The sequence below is a fragment of the Molossus molossus genome, unplaced genomic scaffold, assembly GCF_014108415.1.
Source record: "Molossus molossus isolate mMolMol1 unplaced genomic scaffold, mMolMol1.p scaffold_m16_p_23, whole genome shotgun sequence".
Classification (NCBI taxonomy): domain Eukaryota; kingdom Metazoa; phylum Chordata; class Mammalia; order Chiroptera; family Molossidae; genus Molossus; species Molossus molossus.
The window spans coordinates 1,517,293-1,532,618 of NW_023425359.1; the positions used below are offsets into that span (position 1 = coordinate 1,517,293).

The 15,326-nt window shown below is 40.0% G+C and overlaps 1 protein-coding gene and 1 pseudogene across 7 annotated transcripts in view; one reads left to right on the plus strand and one right to left on the minus strand.

The window, feature by feature from the left end:
- ARID4B (AT-rich interaction domain 4B) overlaps nucleotides 1-15,326 on the minus strand; it is a 166,656-nt gene that overhangs the window by 119,039 nt on the left and 32,291 nt on the right. The window lies entirely within an intron of this gene.
- Nucleotides 6,362-6,470, plus strand: LOC118640808 (annotated as a pseudogene).

The window sequence follows — 15,326 nt, forward strand, 5'->3', positions numbered from 1 at the left end:
AGTTGGTTACAGTGTTGTCCCAACACACCAATGTTGAGGGTTTAATCCCTGGTCAGGGCACATACAAGAAGCAACCAATAAATGAATGGATAAGTGGAACAACAACAACAACAACAACAACAACAACATAAATAAATAAATAAATAAATGTATGTTCTTGTGTATTAAAAAAATCAAACCTTCCCTCCAAATAAAAAAAATCTTCTCTGGCCCGGCTGGTATGGCTCAGTGAATTGAGCATCATCCCATAGACTAAGAGTTCCGGTTCGATTTCAGGTCAGGACACATACCCAAGGTTGCGAGCTCGACCCCCAAAAGGGGGAGTGCAGGAGGCCACTGGTCAATGTTTCTCTCTCACATTGATGTTTCTATCTTTCCCCCTCCCTCCTCTCTAAAAAATAAATAAATAAATAAATAAATAAATAATATATATATATATATTTAAATCTTCTCTGGATACTACTTATATTTCCTAACATTCCTCCTAAAATTTAAGCTACTCTAGAAGATTTAGACCCCTATCTATTAACCAGAGAGATGCATGTATATATTCACGATCTTAACAAAGATGGTATCTGCATTATCCTACACGTTTAAATGACTCAAAACAGACATTCTAACTAGAATGTTCATCATCAGCAAAGAGGTAAGAGAGAAATACATTGGGGAGCACATTTATTAAGTATCTACTATATTTAAGACATTGTTCTACATGCTTAAAAAGCACAGGTACTTTCCTCATACAACACAAAGGTAGCCAAGTTATTTTGCCCTCAGAAGAGGTTAATCTTATTTGTTATCTTGTTAGTTAAGTCAAAACCTTATTCAAATGCAAACCAATCTGCTTTAAGGTAACATCACTCTCTGTACACACATGTGCATTTATAATAAACTTTTAAGACCTGGAAATAAGAGGAGCCAAGTGGTGCAGCCAGTTCAAAAATCTTAATTACAAAGAGAAACCATAAACTGACATTGTTATGGCTTATATCTATCTGAGAATGTCAGTAATATCTACTGGCATGAATTAAAAGGCATTAAGTAGAACATTTCAAAATGTCACAAGCTAAGTCACTATGGATGCATCTAGAGTATTTTCTAAGAGTTTGCTTCATTACCAAAAAATATTAATAACCCTTAAAACTCCTTATCGACCAAATTTTTTAGATGACTTGAAAATAACAGTATTACATTGCCTGGCTGATGTGGCTCAGTGGTTGAGTGTCGACCCATGCACCAAGAGGTGCCGGTTTGATTGCGGTCAGGGCACATGCCCAGGTTGTGGGCCAATTCCCCAATGGGGGGGCGTGCAGAAGGCGGCCAGTTGATGTTCTCTCTTATCAATGTTTCTATCTCTCTCCCTCTCTCTTCCTCTCTCTAAAATCAATTTAAAAAATTAAAAAGAATATAACAGTATTACATTTTTGTTTTATTACCAATAAATAGTAGAAAACTTAAAAAATCATATTCACAGAAGCATCTTTCTTCTCAAGATAATTATTAGGAATACCATTCCAGATTATTTTCCATAGGAAAATAATTAACCAGATAGATGACAGTTTGTTTACAATTACTCTTAATTGTAAATTTTTATTTTTCACTTAATAAAGCCTGAATGTTCTTCCCTATCTTAAATGTGATTCTATAGTGATTGCTAATTATTATATAGCCTTGAATGTGCTGCACCAACCTTTATGTACCTGTTTCTTCATTACTGCAGAAGAGGGAGATACAAGTAAGGAAGGAGAGAGAGAAGGATAAATGAAGTAGAAGATCACAAGGTAGCAGAAGTAAAGACAGGCAAATGCCACAGGGAATAACGAGGAGGAAAATCCTGTGAACTTGAGGATCTGGGTCTTGGTTCACTAGCTCTCCTGATGCGAGACACTTTTATTTGTTACTTGATGTCAGGGTGATTGTCCTCTAATTGAACTGTTCAGTGTACACACTAAGAACCTGGCAAATCTGGGACCAGAGAGATGGCTATTCAACTTTCTGTCTTGGTGTATATCACCTCACCACTTTGATCTTTGGTTTCCTCTCTGTAGGTTGGCAAATAATCTTGTAGGGTGCTTACTAGTTTTTAATTAAATGAGGTAGTATATTTAGCCTTTAGGAGACTGATAGGTCCTGGATAAGCACTCAGTAAAAATTAGATTATAATTGTATAAAATTGCTATCTTTATAGATCAAAAAAGGACAAATACTGGGAATTTTACATAGTTCAACTTAACATTGATGTTCTCCTCTTCTTTTAAGCAACTGGGAAACCACAGAGCAACACCCCAGACATCTAACAAGTCCTGTTCCACAATCTACTCAGAGGGTGTGCCTAAACTCTATTACAATAAATAAGACCCGCAGGACTCTACCTATGTATATTTTCTCCTGTTGCCAAATTACTGGGCCTCTCACTGAGCTCTGAGTCCTGAGCAACCTACATTGGACTCATTATATCACTAATGGAGCTATGGGTGTTTTTTTCCCATTTGATGGCTGCTTGGTCCACCAACCAAGTAGTTACCCTATTTTATATCCTTAAAAATATGGTCTTAAAAGAAGTCAATGAAAAGAAAGAGTAAGCCCTGGCAATCATTGCTCAGTGGTTAGAGTGTCAAACCACCCAGCAGAGGGTCACAGATTCAATCTCTGACTTCTGGGGTGTGTGCAGGTGGCAACAATTAGATGTGTGTGCGTGCGTGCATGTCTCTCTCTCTCTCTCTCTCTCTCTCTCTTCCCCCCCCTCCCTCTCTCCTCTTCCAACTCTCTCTCTTTCTCCCCTCCTTCCCCCTTCCCTTCCACTCTCTCTAGAAACCAAAGGAAAAAATACCCTCCAGTGAGGATTAACAACAAAAAAAGAGTAATCTTTGATCACTTGAAAATCTATTACTTGTCTAGTGACCAAAAGAAACTGACCCATGTAGTATGTAACAAACATTCTAAATCACAGAATTCATTCTAATTTCAGAGCGCTAATGTATTACCCCCTTTTGGTAACCAATGCTACAATACTCACTGCCATACAATATACTGGCTTTGCTTGTCCCAAAGGAATACAAACATTGTGTAAAGGTGAACATTTCACATTGTATTTTAATGATTTGTATTTCTTTATTTCCCCACATTGAGCTATTTAAGACAGAAACAGTTTTAATTCATCTTTGGATGCCCAGGTCCTAGAATTGCAGGAGGAATTCAGGAAACATTTACTAAACCAAAGAAGTTGGACAATAGTGAGATTTCTCTTAAGGTAAAATTATTTATATTTCAAAACCACCTTCTATTTGGGAGGCAGCTTTTACTGAGGAATCAAAAATATGAGCTCTGCTCTGGCCAGTTTGGCTCAGCAGTTAGAGCGTCAGCATGAGGTCTGGAGAGACCTGGGTTTGGTTCCCGCTGGGGGCACGTACCTCGGTTGCAGTTTGTCTCCGGCCCTGGTTGCGTCGTGTGGGTGGCAACCACTCGATGTGTCCCTTTCACGTCAATGTTTCTCTGTCTCTTCCTCTCTCTTCCTCTCACTCTATCTGAACAAAAAATGAAAAAGTGTCCTCGGGTGAGGATAAAAAAACAAACAAACCATGAGCTCAGTGATATTGAAGAAAATAAGTGAGATTTTTAACACCTTATTTTCTTGAATGCATATTTTAGGTTTTTTAATCTGGTGTGCGTGTGTGCTGTTTGGTGTTTTGTTTTTTCCCCTGATCACTGCATCTTTCAAGTTTTTAATGGCAGCACCAAATGGCTTTTACCTGGCGATTCCTATCATACCACCTCACACTAAATGAAGATTCTGTTGGCTGCTGGGGATGTCTATTCACTTAGTACTAAGATAAATAATTTCAGGACAGATGTAGAGAAACATACTTAGGCCAAAACTCTATCTCCTGACTCTCCACTTGTACCTAGTCTTACTGCTAAGATCATACAGGTGTTCTTCTGAAGCACAAGAAATTACTGTTACATCAAAGCCAATATCCAACAGTCCCCCACCCCCATCCCCATGTTTGAAGAACTATTTCCCTTTCCCCACTGCACAGTTATTTAAGTTAAATGGACACAGGGTTTCACTAGTGAAGGCAAGGAGGCAGAGTCAAACAATATACAGGGATATATAACAGGACCACCAAGGGTAGTTATTGCATTTTGCCTTTTTTAAATGGGCTCTGAGCCCTGGCCAGTTTGGCTCAGCAGTTAGAGCGTCGGACCGTGGACCAGAGAGGCCCAGGTTCGGTTCCCGCTAAGGGCACATACCTCACTTGCGGTTTCTCCCCGAGCCCGGTTGGGGTCGTGTGGGTGGCAACAAGTCGATGTGTTTCTCTCAGTCAATGTTTCTCTCTCTCTCTCCCTCCTTCTCTCCCTCCTGCTCTATCTGAAAATAAATGCAAAAATATCCTCAGATGAAGATAAAAAATTAGTAAGTAATAAAAATAAATAAAATGGGCTCTGAGAATCAAAAAGGCTCTCTTTCAAGGCATTCTAATAGGATAGCTTACATCATCAGATTATTCATCAGACTTGAACGTTAAAAAAATTATACCAATCAAACAAGTTAAAAGGTTGCTTTATCAAAATATTTTCAGAATTTCATTATCAAACCTGCCCTACTGTCTATTGAGAGGGTCATGCCCACCTTGCCACCAGATAAACTCTGCTTCCTTGGGGTTCCCTGGCCCCACTCAGGTCATGAAAAATATTTCAATGGCATCCCTTTCCATAAGCATTCCTAGCTAGAAAGAAACGCCAATAAAGTCCTTGAATTCTACTTGCTAATCCATTTTCCCCAAGAAAATGTTGAAGGGAGAGTCCCCTGGACAGCAATTTACCCAGGTATGGTAACCAGTTCTAAGTGGCGTATGGAAGATTCACTGCACACACAAATACAGGAAATACTTTATCTTAAAAATAAATAAGAAAGTAAGGTTTTCTAATAAATATTTTTATTTATTGATTGACTTTAGAGAAAGAGAAAGAGGTAGATAGATCTGTTGTTCCACTTATTGATGCATTCATTGGTCAATTTTTTGTTTTTGTTTTGTTTTTTCATTCCTGGGGTGAGGGGGGGTGATAAACCAAAGAACTTATATGCACAACCAACTGACAGTGACACCAGGCTGGGAAAGGCAGGAGGGGGTCAATGGAAAAAATGAGGGACATCTGTATACTTTCAACAATAAAAAATAATAAATAAATAAAATCCTCTCCCAAGGATATTTATCTTCAGGCAGTGTTGGAGGGGGAGAGGGAGAGAGAGACACATCGACTGGTTGCCTCCCACACGACCTTGACCCGGGCCAGGGACCGAACCACAACCAAGGTACATGCCCTTGACCAGAATCGAATCCGAAACTCTTTGGTCCGCAGGCCCACGCTCAAACCGCTGAGCCAAACCAGCCAGGGCCACTGGATGATTTCTGTATGTGCCCTGACAAGGGATCGAACCCACAAACCTTGGCATATCAAGACAATGTTCTAACCAATAGCTATCCATCCGGCCAGGACTCTAATAAATATTTAAGTTGATCTACATAAGCCATGTATCTTGTGAACACATAAATCCTGAAAAGTGGCAGTTGCACAACCCACAGGGGTTGACAGTGGCCTTCTACTCTTCATTCACTTTCAGCATACTGTGTTAGGTAGGTGTACCCACCTAAGTAAATTTTGCAGTTGCATTATTCTTGTTTACATAGTTTGTGGATTATATATAAACTAGAGAAGAGATGCTCAAAGTGTGCTCTTAGGACCAACAGCATCAGCATCACCTGAGAACTTGTTAAAAATGCAAATTCTCAGGCCCCACTCCAGACATTCTGAATCAGATAAAAACTATGGGTGACAGAATCAGCAATCTATGTTTTAACAAGCCTTACAGGGAACTCTGATGCATCCCACAGTTTGAGAACCCATGACCCAGAGGTTATATCTCTAGGTCTTCACTGGGAACTTGTAACAAAAATAGTCAACAGCCAACAGAATCTCTATCTGGTTTCCAGACCCATGTAGTATTAGGTATTATGGTAGAAATGGCCAAAGTGAAAGCCATAAGACTTGAAAGATGTCAGGATGGTGAGAATGAAAACATACTTAACATACACACAGAATTAAGTAAGGCAATAAAAGCAGACTCATTTGCCCAGCCAATGTGGCTCAGTGGATTGAGCATTGTCCCATGAACTGAGAGGTTCGATTTCCCAGCAGGGCACATGCACATGCCTGGGTTGTGGGCTTGATCCCCAGAGTAGGCAGTATGCAGGAGGCAGGCAATCGGTGTTTCTCTCGCATCTATGTTTCTACCTCTCTCTCCTTTTCTCTAAAAAAAAGTAAGAAAAAAAATAAAAGAAGACATTTAAAATAATATGGAATCGCTTCTCAGCCTTTTGGTTAAGATCGAGTGTAGCATCAGTTCTTATCAGTTTAAAATAATATGGAAAATTGGTGCAAGAAGATTCTAAGAAAACAAACAAACAAACAAAGATAAAATTACCCATGCAAAAAATAAAAACTGCCCTGGTCAGTTTGGCTCAGCAGTTAGAGCATCAGCCCATGGACCAGAGAGACCCAGGTTCGGTTCCTGCTAAGGGCACGTACCTCGGTTGCAGTTTGTCCCCGGCCCCAGTTGGGGTTGTGTGGGTGGCAGCCAGTCGATGCGTGTCTCTCACGTCGATGTTTTTCTCTCTCTCTCTTCCTCCCTCCTGCAAAAATGTCCTCCGGTGAGGATTAAAAAAAAAAAAAAAAAGTAAAAACTAAGAAAGTTAAAAGCCAATACTTCTCTGCAGAAAGGAGTTAATACAGCAGGCCTCACTGCTATTTTGGGCCTACTTGAAAGGCCCTTGGATGACATCTGGGAACTTATGGAAATCTGGATTTCAGGAGGGTTCCCACAAGTAAATGATAAAGAGTGGTTCACTGAGCCTAAACTGTATGTACAAATAATAGGTATATGCTAAACACCTGCTTTCATTCTCAGAGTTGGAAATTTGGGTATATGCCAGGAATGGGGTGCCTATGTAACTAGTCTCCAATAAAATCCTTGGTGCTGAGTCTCTAACAAGCTTTCCTATTGGTAAAGTTTCAGCTACATTGTCAAAATTCATTGCTAGGGGAATTAAGAATTAAGTATGACCTGTGTGACTAGACTGGAAGAATACTCTGGAAACTTGCACCTGGTTTCCCCCAGACTTCACCCAAGCATCTTTTCCTTTTGCTGATTATGTTTTGTATCCTTCTGTTGCAATAAATCACAGTCTAAGTATGACTATACACTGACTCCTGTGAGTTTTCTGGTGTATTACAAAACCTGTCTTTTTTTGTTGTTAATTCTCATAGGAGAATATTTTTCACCATTGATTTTTATTTATTTATTTTAAAAATATGTTCTTATTGATTTTTCAGAGAGAGAGGAAGGGAGAGAGAAACATCAATGTGAGCGAGAACCTGATCAGCTGCCTCCTGCATGCCCCTCTCTGGGGATCAAGCCCACAGCCCAGGCATGTGCCCTGACCAGGAATCGAACTGGGACCTCTCAGTCCACGGGAAGATGCTCAATTCACTGAGCCACACCAGCTGGGCCAGAGAAGAACTGGACCTCTTGGTGGTGGGTCTACGCTCAGCCACTGAGCCACACTAGCCAGGCTTTCCATTGATTTCTAGAGAAAGTGGAAGGGAGATGAAGTGGGAAGGCAGGAGGGAGGGGAGGGAGAGAGAGAAAGAGAGAAAAACATCCGATGTGAGAGAGACACATCAATTGGTTGCCTCCTGCATACACCCAAATGGGGACAGGGATTGAACCTGAAACCCAGGTATGTGCCCTTGACCAGGAATCGAACCCAAGACCCTTTGATGCACAGGCCGATGTTCTAACCAGTAAGAAACACTGGCCAGAACCACATTCTCTTACTCCTACTATGAACTCTTTAACAGTCACATAACAGGGTTAAAAACACAGACAACACAGTCGTCTGTCGCTGCTTCACCCTTCCACGTTGAAATATAGTATAGTATTTTTAAAAACCGCAATAGAGTGAAACTGCAAACGTCAAAGCGCAAAGTGGCGAGGGATGACTGTATATAAATAAAAAACCCTACTTTGCAGAATTCATTTATCGAGGTAAGAGTCTGGAACTGATTAACCGCGATAAACAAGGGCCGACTAAACAGTCATATCTGACGAGTTTATATCTTTATTTGACCCATTAATAAAATAAAACATTTTATATTTCCATTTTCTTAGTGTTTTTAATATCCAACAAGCCTAACTTGAATCATATATTCACTCCTTGGCCAGTGAAGGACAAGAAAATCTACACAAATACACCTCAAAGAAGTCATAATCTCCCACAGTTCAAATTTAGTTAGAGTCCTAAGCAACATCTGATGGTTAGTTTTGTATTTTGTTAAGACGCAAAAACAGAAAAAACAAAGTGGTTTCAAATGTGAGCCCCAAATAAAATAAATCACAGACTGTACAGTTTGCAGTGATGCTTTGCCATGAGGCTGTTTCACACCATGGCAATTCTGTATAACACGCCTCAAGGCGAACAGAAGTTATTTATCAAACAGTGGGTAATATCTAATAAAAATCTATTCTTTATACTATTTAAAAGACCAACGAGAAATGCTAGATATAGTAAAGATAGAAAAAAACTAACATATTACTAATCATAGAATTTAGTGGCATATTTGAAGGGATTAAAATAAAACAACACAATCACCACATAAAGCATAATGGCACCTAACAATGGTCTCTAGTGGGTCCTAGTTAACCTAGTCACTTGGTTTGCCATTAACACTGTGATAGTGTGTGAAAACTGTTCATAGGTCTGATTTTGCTTACTTATATCCTCAAGAGCTGAAGTTTTCACATGGTCTAGTAAACCCAAGATATTTAGATTTTATATGTCACTGTTGCCTCTAACTCATAGAAGGAAATATTCTGCTTTCGATTACTTCAGAGGATACAATAAGCTAAAGGCAACGTTCTGTTTGGTAGACTTTGGGATAACAATATATAAATTTAGTCAATGCAAAAATTAGTTTCATGGGTGTGTCAGATTTTGGAAGCAAAACTATTAAACCAAGGTGCTGTGGACAATGGATGAAGACTACTATTATATATAAGATCAGTTGAGCTGGAAGCCATAAAAGTGTTTCTGAAGGTCTCTGAAAACCCTGCAATTAAAGGCAGAATGTTTTGAGAATATGAATATATGTGTATCAAATAAAGCTTGTGATTTCAACAGAACCAAAAAAAGTTTAAGAATTCCTATTGCATTATGGTTTTTCATAAAGGTTATTTAATTAAAATGGGAGAAAAGGAGAGAAAATGAGTACTTGAAGCAAGATAATCAGATTAAACAAATGTGGAAATATTTATTGCCTTAGATATTATTTAATGTTACAACAACTCTTTGCTTCCCTGGTGTAGACCAGACAGGGAAGATACAAGGTTGGGCCCAGGTCTCCACCTTCTGAGCCCCACAGCTGCTGCCACCGAAGACCCCAACTGGGGCCAGGTGGAAGGGGAGCTGAGAAGGCAGCCCCAGCCCAGCAGGGGAGTGGAACCTGGGATCCAATCTGCAGCCTCCTGCCTGGTTAGTCATAGCAACCTCCTGGGCTGCTCTCCGGGCTTCTGAGAAAGCTCAAGATGAGCAAGTCCTGTAGGGATGCACCTGCATCATCTCTGCTTGGGCTCCAGAGAGGTTCTGGGCTTAAAGAGGAGGAAGGAGGAAAAGGGTGTCTTCCCTACTTGGGAAGTCAGCACAAGGCCTAACCAGGTCGCCCTGACTCCGCACCTCTGCATTTCATTACAGATCCTAGCTGCATTATTGCCAACTGACCTTACAGTAACCCTGTGCACCTTCTAGAATATTTATGGTTTTGAATTGCTGCTTTTAAGTAAAAAAATATATATTACAATAAAATAATAAACTTGACATCTTTTAAACACAAAAAACAACTCTGTAGGTAAACAGCAAAAATACTATTACCCACTGGTACAAATAAGCAAACAGAGGCAGAACTTTGAGTGATTTTAAAGACATTAATTAGAGGCATGACTAATTAAACTCAGATTTCTACTGAGTGTCATTCCATTCTGCCTTTCAGGTAGTAACAATCTATCATCCTTTAAAAATCTATCTGTAACTAGATTTAAACAGTTTCTGGTTATTATTTACATGTAAATTAAACTACTCTATGCATTCAGGAGCCAATGTTAAAAAATATTAAAAAGAAAAATAACTATTACAAACTATGTTTTAACATTTTTTTTTGTGTGTGTGTAGACCTAAAATGCAAAGACTTAAAATAACAGTTATCTTTGCAATGTCTGAATTGGACTGATCTCTTCCCTAATTTACTAGATTTTTCATAAGGTTTTTTTTTCCCCCTGATAATTCTCACTTGAGGATATTTTTCCATTGCTTTCTAGGGAGGGAGGGATTGGGAAAGAGACACACATTGACTGGTTGCCTCCCAAACAACCCTGACTCGTGGGCTGATGCTCTAACCACTGAGCAAAACTGGCCAGGGCCTCATTTTCTCTAGGTTTTTAATAATAACCAGAAACTGTTTAAATCAGGTATAAAATTATTAATATTAGACTTTAGTATTTAATGATTAACTAAGGCATTCAGTTATGAAATTTCTTACCAACACTGTACTTTTTTGGTCTATAGTTTTATTTATTTATTTATTTATTTATTTACATTTTTCGGTATTTTGTTCAGATACAGTGGGAGGGAGAGAGAAGAAGAGAAAGAGAGAATCAACGCGAAAGGGACACATCGAGTGGCTGCCACCCGCATGACCAACCAGGGTCGGGGACAAACTGCAACCACGGTACACGCCCTTAGGCCAAACCTGGGTCTCTCTGGACCGTAGGCCGACACTCTAACCGCTGAGGGCTGATTTAAAAGAAAAAAATTAACAGCCCTGATCCAGTAGCTCAGTTGGCTAGAGTGTCATCCAGAAAGGCCAAAGTTGGGGTTCAATACCCAATCAGGATACATACAAGAATCAACTAGTGAATGCATCAATAAGTGAACAAAAACAATTTTTCTTTCTCTCTCTAAAATTAATTTTTTTTAAATGTTTTAGCCCGGCTGGTGTGCCTCAGTGGATTGAGCATCATTTTATGAACCGAGAAGTCCTGGTTTGATTCCTGGTCAGGGCATATGCCAGGGTCTCGGGCTCGATCCTCAGTAGGAACCTGGAGGAGGCAGCTGATCGATGTTTCTCCCTCACATCGATGTTTCTATCTCTCTCTCTCCAAACAATCAATAAAGACATATTTTGAAAACAAACACTTTTAAAAATTTAAATAAAAGAAGTTAAACTCTCTATAAAGGAAATGAAATGTATCCTATATTTTAAATAAATCTCCATTAATTCTCTAAGGCCCAACATGCCCGCTCTCCAACTATACTGTAAAATTATCTTAAGATGCAGGAGACTTTTAGTTTCTGGTCTGGCCTGTAAGGAGATTGGAAGTCATCACTCTCATCCCCACAAGAAAGACTCAACAACTGAAAATCAGTAACTCTTCTTAGATTCATTAGAGAACTGAGGTCACAGGACAAATCATTGTCCTCAAAATTGAAGATAGAGAGACAAATACACAGAACTACAATTTACCAGGGATGAAGCACTGGTGTAGAACCCTCTGCTTGAGCCAGTCAGGCATGTGTAAACCTAAACTGTAACTGATTAATTACTGGGGGCTCGGTGTGGACAGTGTGAGAGTTAAAAACTCTGGGGAGGCTCTCATTGCTAGGGAAGACCCCACAACTATCAAGCTCTCATAAAGAACATCAGAGAAAAATTCCTTCGTACAATGGCTGGATGCTTTCAATCCCCAGTCAGGGCACATAATAAGAGTCAACCAACGAATGCGTAAATAAGTGGAACAACAAATTGATGTTGTGAACAACAAATTGATGTTTCTCTGTCTCTTTCACTCTCCACTCAATAAATTTAAAAGGAAGGGAGGGAGGGAGGGAGGGAAGAACAGTAAGAGGGAAGAAGAAAGGAAAGAAAAAGGAAAAGAAAAGAAAAAGAAAAAAGAAAAATCCCCTGGTTCCTCCCGAAGGGGGAGGGAAGACCTTTCACCATTCTGACATAGGCCCAGAGGCATTCTGTCTCTCTAAACAAGGCCTGCCCTCAAGAGAAATATCTTCTCAGAGCCTAAGGACCTGGGGGAAGGAAATACTCAACTTCAGCCCCTCAAGCCTTAATGTCTCACCTAAGGAAGAGAAAGGCCAGAAAAACACTTGACCTGAAAAGATCACAGACCTGGGACACCTGCACACACAAAAAAATGAGACCTGATCAAAGATTATAGGATGCTTCCCCTTCCCCGACACCTTTCCACCATATCAACTGAACTCCTGTATAATAAAACAGGAGATTACAAGTGAAAAAATTGCATGCATCAGACCTTTTTTAAGACGTCTCTAGGGCCCTGTCCGGTTTGGCTCAGCGGTTAGAGCATCAGCCTACGGTCCAGAGAGACCTGGGTTCGGTTCCGCTAGGGGCATGTACCTTTGGTTGCAGTTTGTCCCCGGCCCTGGTTGGGTCACGCGGGTGGCAGCACACTTGATGTGTGCCTTTCACATTCATGTTTCTCTCTCTCTCTCCTCTCTCCCCCTCTATCTGAACAAACATATGGGAAAATGTCCTCGAGTGAGGATAAAAGAAAAAAAAAATATATATATATATATATAAAAAAGGTCTCTAGGAAAACTCAAAGACAAAAACAAAAACACTAGAGGAAATTTTAGCCTCTGACATCTACAGCTATAGCAAACAATAAACATAGCCAAATCCTTAGCCAATAAACACACAACTTTACATTAAAGGCCTGTATACTCAGTTCCCTTTACCCAGTACATCACGTCCAGCCTTCAATAAAAATAAGGCTAACATAGTTTGAAGAAAGAGACCATGTATCAGAAATAGACTCAGATGTGGCAGAGACGTTGGAATTATCAAATAAGGAGTTTAAATTAAATGGCAGACATCAGTCTACTTTCCCCTAAATATTTCACCATAAACATTGACTTTTTAGTTTTTAAACTAAAAAACATGATCTGGCAGGTTTGGCTCAGCAGTTAGAGCATCGGCCCACGGACCAGAGAGTTTCAGGTTCGGTTACCGCTAAGGACAGGTATCTCGGTTGCAGTTTTCCCCCGGCCCCGGTTGGGGTCATGTGGGAGGCCGCCATTCGGTGTGTTTCTCTCACATCGATATTTCTCTTCTTCCCTCTCTCCCTCGCGCTCTATCTGAAGATAAATGCAAAAATGTCCTCAGGTGAGTATAAAAAAATAAATAAATAAAATAAAAAACATATCCCTTGCCCAGAAATCTGAAATTGAAATGTCCATTCTTTGTCATAACAATAATAAATTCTTACATCCTTGGAATGAGGGTGGGGGGTAGAATTTGGCATAGAATACTAAGAACCCAGCAGCAAACATTCCTCCCATTCTTCTTCTACTCTTTTCCCCATTTCTTCTGTTCCCTCTATCACTAGGTGCAGAAAGAACAAGAGAAAGAATGGTAAAGGAGCAAAATGGCTGAGAGTTAGGTTTTATGATTAACAATTCACTGATCCTCATATTTGAACTAAAGCTTATATAATATACCAGGCACTAGAGATACAATCTAAGAGCTAGTTCGTTTCCAAGATATCTAGTGGAAGAGACAGTTACACAAGTGAGCAATAACAACACAAAGATAATACTGCAATCAGGATCTATACAAGGAGAGCAAAAAGAGCAACATAAATCAGTCTTAGGATACCAGAAAAAAATACATGAACTATGACTGGTAGTCTGGGGGAAAAAAATCAAGATGTGTAATAACCTGAAATTAGAAATACAAAATCTGAACTATAGTGCAAGGAGAAAGGCGGCAATAAAAAAGTTTATAATTGCCCTGGCCAGTTTGGCTCAGCGGTTAGAGCGTCAGCCAGAGATCAATGAGTCTCGAGTTAGGTTTATGGTCAAGGGCCGTGCCTCGTACCTCGATTGTGATTCATCCCCGGCCCTGGTTGGGGTCATGTGGGAGGCAGCCACTCAATGTGTCCCTTTCACCTCAATGTTTCTTTCTCTCTCTCTCTCGCTCTTGCTCTCGCTCTCTCTCTTCCTCTCTCTCTATTGGAACAAAAAAAATGTCCTCAGGCAAGGAGAATGAATTAATGAATGAATGAATGAATGAATGAATTCCTTTCTTTAAAAAAAAAATTTTTTAAATGCATATACTGCCCTGGCTGGCTTGCTCACTGGTTAGAGCATCGGCCCTCAGACCAAGGGTTGTAGGTTCAATTACCGGTCAAAGGCACATACTGAGCTGTGGGTTCAATTCCCAGCCTCAGTCGGAGTCAAGTAGGAGGTAACCAATCAATGTGTTTCTCTCACATCAATATTTCTTTTTCTCTCTCTTCCTCTCTCTCCCTCCAACCCTCTAAAAAAAAAAAAAAAAAAAAAAAAAAAAAAAAACAACAGAAAAATATCCTCAGGTGAGGATTAACAAAAAAAGAACAAAGAATGCATATACCCTTTAACCAGTAACCCTACTTTAGGAATTTGTCCTACAAATACTCTTGCACATGTACAAACTGCTGCAAAAACAAACGGTCAACAACTCAAAAGTTCAAAAGTAGGGGACTGGCCCTGGGTGGTTTGGCTCAGCGGTTAGAGCATCGGCCTGTGGACCAGAGTGTCTTGGGTCCGGTTCCTGCTAAGGGTACGTACCTCAGCTGCAGTTTGACCCCGACCCCGGTTGGGGTCATGCGGGTGGCAATCACGCAATCTCTCTCTCTCACATCAATGTTTCTCTCTCTCTTCCTTCCTCTCTCCCTCCCACTCTATCTGAAGATAAATGCAAAAATGTCCTCAGGTGAGGATTTAAAAAAAAAAGTCAAAAGTCGGGGACTGGTTAAATAAATTATATCATATCCATAAAAATGATCGGTATACTAGTGCAAAAACAAATGAGATCTAGGGTTCCCTGGGGTTGAAGACAGGAGCAAGGATTGACTGCAGATGGGCAGGAGAAAACGTTTATGGGGCAAAAAAGTGTTCTAAAACTATACTATGGTTTGTTTGTTTTTAATCATTGATTTTTACACTTACAATTGAGATTTTGTTGTAAAAATTATAACTCAATGAAGTTGTTAAAAGAACACACAAGTAGCCTGACTGATGTGGCTCAGTGGTTGAGCATTAGCCCATACATCAGGAGGTTACTGGTACCATTCCCAGTCAGGGCATATGCCCAAGTTGTGGGACTGATCCCCAGTGGGGGGCATACAGGAGGTGGCCAAT